Consider the following 6132-nt stretch of genomic DNA (forward strand, 5'->3'; position numbering starts at 1 on the left):
GAGTGATGTCATGCAGTGGAGATACTAAGTAGCATAGTGGGTTTAAAAAAGCATTCAGTTAAGAGAGTGTACAGGAAAAGCATTAGCAGAAAAGACTTGATACTCGCAGGTTATGGCATTTTGAGATGAGATTGCATAGTGTAGGTTTAAAACAAAACTGTTTAGTTAAATCAGATGCTTAACTTCTGGCCTGTGGTCCAAATCTGGCGTGCAGAGCCATGGCATCTAGCCCACAGGTGTACCCACAGGTCAGGAAGTTTGGTGGCAAGTGGACAGTGCCAGTTACTACTGCATCCCTCCCCCACTGCCAAATTCCCAAGGCCCCGCACAGGAGATCGAAGCTGTGCCATGTCTCCTTTCCCCACATGGCTTGATCAGGGCCCAGCCGCACCTTCTTCCCTCTGCACGGCCGGGTTGGGACCAGGCCATGCCCCTTCTCCCTGTGGCATTGGGCCATGCCTCCTTCCCCCATGAAAGTAGACCACGGCTGGGCCACATCCCCTTCCCCTGCACAGCTGGATTGGGGCCAGGCCATGCCTCCCCCATCCTCTCACAGGCCTGGGTTGGGGCTGAGGCATGCCCACTTCCACCACACAGCTAGATCAGGCCCAGGTTGTCCCTGCACCTCTCTGTATGGCTGGATGGGGCCTCCCATGCCCACCCCAGGCACCAGATTGGGACTGCTGACTGGATCCAGCCCTAGAATGGACTGGGTACTGCCCATCTGGCCCACCAAGCAAAACAGTTGAACACCACTGAGTTAAATTATGGCTGTTATTATGTTCGATTCGATCAAAAGTAATTGTTGGTCAGTTGTGGGAGTTTTAAAAATCTTCCTGTATTAACTAGTCGTATAACACACTAAAATACATGACCCAGTCCTGCATCTTGGGGTATGGACATATGAGCAAGTTACCCAAGGTTAAAAAGGAACGGGTTTTTACTGCATGTCAGCCTTGCTGCAGTACCCACCCAAGTCTGTAAGTGGAAGCTAAACCTCACTTTATATTACCCCTCCTTGTTAAGGGGTAAGTTGTCACCATTTAGTTTCCAGTTACTGTGAAATGAGAGTGGACAGACAGGCAGTTAGCATGGAGCAGCTGTTGCAGTAAAGCCCCACTTTTTCCCAGTGATCAATTACTTGTCCATTCATACCTTAGATCAGGGCTGTATAACTGGTGTCCTGTGGACAACATGTAGACCATGAGGGGTTAAATTGCAGCCCCCTGCCCCCACCAGTATGCGATGCCTGCAGCAGCAGCTGGAGTTTTGGGCTTTTCTTCTCTCCTCTGGCTGCTGTTTCCTGTCCCTACTCCAGGGGATAGGGTGTTGCACCAGCACAGGGAGCTGAGGGTGAGCCTGGGGCGAGCAGTACAGGAGAGGGGCGAAGGAAGTTTGAGGGGCATAGGTGCATGGTACAGCAGAGGGTGCCCACATGAGCATGCAGTGCAGTGGTGGAGGGAGAGTTGCAGGCACATGATAACGGAGCCTCAGGCATGCAGGGCAGCGGAGAAGTGGGGACAGCCATTTCATGTGCAGCCCAGGGGGGCCGTGGCTTGCCCTAATGCAGTCTATGGTATATGCAGCCTCCAACTGCTTGGAAGATGGACAGCCCTGCCCTGAGTAACAAGTGGTCCCATGTGAGTTTTGCAAGTTTTTGTGCAGGTCTTCAGAGTATATGGTCATGACTTACCAGCTGTTTGAAAAGACAGCTGTTTTACAATGTATCTCTTCACCTTCCTCTTTTGGCTTCACAATGGCAGCCTGATACAAAAGAGTGATTTCCATAGTCATCTTGAAGAAACTCAAGTCTTCTGAGAGTCTATCCATAAGATGGGCTCTCTGCTAGTAACATCCAGGAAGGGGCTGTGGTTAATAGCATGATAGTGTTTATAACAGAAGCTCAGGTTTTTAGGGACTGGTACTGAGAGGCAACGGTCCCTTCCAGGCTTAAACTTGGCGCACATCCTTGCAGACCAGCAAATTGTTTTCACATTCATTGATTTTTTTATTTTCTTTTTAAGTTTAATTAGTTTGATATTATTTTTAAGCCCTTCTTGGCAAAATAATACCTAGATTTTTTTAGCCTGGGGTCTTCCTTTTCTTTTTAAGAGAGATTTGAGCAATAATTTTTAAGGCTCTTAGAGTAATTACAAAGTTCTGCAGTTTTTGTTTTGCTCTGTACAGCATACAATGCAGCGTCATTGATAGATGCTAGATGCTGCAGTTTTTTGAGAGAAGTATACAAGTTAAACATGTTCACTGACATGATATTGAGTACCAAAGAGTGTCAACTGTCATAGAAACAAAAATAATATACTGATGTTTAGTATTTTGCCTCATTTTATTAAAATGATAAGTAAGTAAAGGACACACAAGAGTACCAGTGTTTTATCTGTGCTAAATATAGTTGATTGTACAATAAGTTATATAACTATGTCCATCAGCAAAAGAATATTCAGTTAAAGCTGAAAATGCTCAGCTACATCCTCAGCTGTTATAAATAAATATATGTGTGGATATATAATCCAGAGTTTGGCAGGCTGGACTTGAAACAAAAGCCTATTCCATATATGTGTGTGTATCTCAGTACATACGTGTATATACATACATATGTGTCTCCATACACATACCATCCTGTATGTGTATGTATATTCTCACACACACATTTATTATTATTATTATTATTATTATTATTATAATTCATAAAATATGTGTGTGTATGGAATAGGCTTTTTGTCTTGATCTACCAAACTCTGAATTCCTAGATAGGACTGCAAAACCTTGAAATACTATATTACTAGAGCCTTAAGGTACCTGAACTTATAATAGGAGAATAAAATGTGTAATAGACATTAAATATGTCTGACGTAGGTTTTGCACACTAGTTTTATGAAGGAATAAAAATCTTTCATCCCAATTTTAATAGCCTTTTGCTTGGGGCTTCCTAGTAAGCATTTTAATACCTAGGGGAACTCACAGCTCACCTAATGATAGTGTGTGTTCATTTCACAATACCTTGGGAAGTATTGGGGGAGAGTCAATGAATGCTATTCTGATGGGTGCTGAAACCACAATCAGGTGGTTGGCCTGTTACTTCCTATGAAGTCCCATTGGCTTTTCAGCTAGTTGCAGGGCAAAGTGCCAATGCACAACCACATCTGTCCATCTCTCTTGTAAAGTTACCAGATTGGAAGGAATTCATCTGTGATTAATTAGAGATACCTATTAATTGGCTTGCTTTAATTTCCAAGTAAAGTAGAACAGGTTTTTATTGAGTTGGGGCCTCAAAGCAAAGCTGAGGGCATTTGGGCAAATCAAATCTTAATCTGAAATGTTCTCTCTCTTGTAAAAGGAAATAATCTACACTGGATAAAGTGCAGCTCTTCCAGTTACTGGGATTTGTCCAGAGTCTTATTTTGAGGTTTTCATGCAACTGTTATCTGCATCTACAACATTCCAACCTAAATTGCTTTTTCTTATGCTTTGTAAACATCAGCATATTGCAGTAAAATAACACTGTTGCTGTACTGTGAAATATAAAGTGGTTTTCCTTGTTTTGTTTTCCTCCTCTGACTACTCAGTGAAAAACTATCCTGTTATAGTCATTCTGATGGAGATTATAACAGTGAGATTGATTTAAGTACTTTTCAGCAATTACCATTTGCCCTTCCTTTACAAAAGCAAATATTTTTGGCACAGACTCTGATGACCTTCTTAAGGGTGTCATGTACTGGGAGTGTTCCCACACATGATATCAGTGTGTAAAATGTTGAAGCTCAGTATTGAAGCTAAAGACATAATTTAACAAGAATAATTGTTTTTCTGCCAGATCTCTTCAAGGACATCGCACCCAGATGTCCCTGTCACTGTAAAACAAACTGAGTAGTCAGCATTGTTTCAGTTTGCTGAGGTATAACTGCTAATTTTTTTAGCTTTTGTATAGCAGGTTAGTCTCATGAGTACAAGTGAAGTGAACAAGAGGTAATTTCACAGAGCCATCACTTCACTGATTGAAGTGTTCCATTGGGGGAAATGGGTTTGGGAAACAGCCAGTGGTCCAAGGAGCAGTAGGGTGGTTGTTCCTAGCAGAGGAAGCACAAGCACATGACTCACATGTAAAAGCAGTGGGATCGTGAGCAGCCAGTGTCTTTCTGTACCAAAGAACAGCCACAGACTTTTATTACAAGCAGACCCTTACTTAAGATCAAGGGAAACTACAAAGGGGTGATCCAAAACAGTGTCTTGCATTGTCGGTGGACCAGCCCACAGAAGCTCACACGGTGGCGGCTGCACATGGAGACAGGAAGACTCCTTTGGAGTGTAAAGGTGCAGTACAGAGTAAATAAGTCACAACTGTTACAAAGCTATATAATGCCACAGTTAACTAATAAATAATGCATAGTAGAAAGCTTTTTCCAAAAATACTCAGAATATGTGAGTTTACCTTTTTCTTTTTATATTTCCCTGTAACTGGAGACTAAAGTTTATGGTAGATCTTGGGTTATTCTGTTGAATGTTTCTGCCTTTTAGAGAGTCTAGTATTGTGTAGTCAGTCTGTAGCATGGTCCTTAAGCATAAGAACTTTTGCTGTACTTCACCCTGCACTGAGATGCATTATGGGTTCAGACAAAGATTTCCCATGTGCCCAACTCATCCTTTGCGTTTGCGTTGGACTGAATACAGTCCAAACCCTTTCCTTCTTTTAAGCTAATGATGCATTACCTGGTTTTGATCGGTCGGCAATGCATATCATTCCTCATAAAATCTAATTTAAAATATGATAATTTGTTTGTGACCAGTAAGGGCCCAGAAGATATCTGAACAGCTGTGTCTCGGCATAAGATAAAATAGTACTAAATCATAATAGGGGTAAAGGTCTCTTTCCAAATGTGTTTTTATTTTTATTAGTTGGGCAGCCCTTCTTAGAAAAGAAAATAGAACTAGTAGGATGAAATCATATACATTGGAACATTCAAAACTTATACAGAGAGACTTAGCTATAGATTTCTTGTGAATTTTAATGCCTCAGTTGAGCTGCATGATCTCATCATCTTAAATCTCAGCCCCCATGTGCTCTAGCCACATGACTCTATAGAATTGAACAGAATATTACCAGCTTTCTCCAGATTTTCAAACTGCCCTATAAAACTCAATAAATTATACTAGCTCTTCTTTGGGAGCTTTTAGTATCCCCATATAAATCTGTTGATTCCATGGATTTCCTTTAAGAGCATATCATAATGGCAGTGCTCCTACTAGGGTCAGCTACACACTCAGTATATCAAAGAAGATGAGTGAAATAGCAGGTATTGAGGAGATTTTAGGAAGTGCTTTATTAGTGAATTTGAAAGGGGAGTTAGTTTTTGTTTTAACTGAATCTAGGATCTGGGGAGAGTACAGCTGGAAAAGTTAAAATGTACTTATAGCTATGAGTTTGTGTTCGAAGAGAATCATTTTGTGCGAGGTTAGTCTTGTGTCTTAGCTGCTGGGGAATAATTTGAATTTAATTAGGGAGTTGAGAGACAGGGCTGTAAAAACATTTAAACACCAAAAGGTCTCTTGTCCCTGTTCACCAGTGCTGCTCCACTGTCATGCCAACATCATTACAATGCTGATGTCAGTGACTAACCTCTTTCTCAAAAGATCCAGAGAAATGGCATTTTTAAGGGTGCAGCCTGGCTACCTCTTGGTTATTCCAGGTGAAACGGAGCATTCTGTAGTGTCTCTTTAAGCCCTTCTTTCTGGTGTTTAAAGACACTTTTACTCTTTCTAATACAGGCCTTTCATTCACACAGACATCTTTTTTTTTTTTTTTGGTCACGTTTGGCAGAAGTCCCGTTCCTTGCTATGCCGTTTCTTACTGTGCCCAGGCTATATTAATGTATTGCTGCACTTCATAAACTAAATTATGGTGAACAATTTGCAGCTGACTGCAATGAGCAATGTACAGTGCAATGAAAAAAATGGAGAGAAAGTAGTTATTTAACCAGTAGCCAAATAGTCCTGTGAAATTATGTGAATTGCGCTGTGGTCTGGTGTGCCTGGGGATTCTTGGCAGCTGTCCTAGCCTGCTTTTTGTTCAGACTGGGTGTTCTTCATATGTTCCCTTTCTCTTTATTCCCTTCACAG

The 6132-nt window shown here is 41.5% G+C and overlaps 1 protein-coding gene across 8 annotated transcripts in view; it reads left to right on the plus strand.

The window, feature by feature from the left end:
- BBX (BBX, HMG-box containing) overlaps nt 1–6132 on the plus strand; it is a 212652-nt gene that overhangs the window by 138237 nt on the left and 68283 nt on the right. The window lies entirely within an intron of this gene.

The sequence above is a fragment of the Alligator sinensis genome, unplaced genomic scaffold, assembly GCF_000455745.1.
Source record: "Alligator sinensis unplaced genomic scaffold, ASM45574v1 scaffold847_1, whole genome shotgun sequence".
In the NCBI taxonomy this organism is placed as follows: domain Eukaryota; kingdom Metazoa; phylum Chordata; order Crocodylia; family Alligatoridae; genus Alligator; species Alligator sinensis.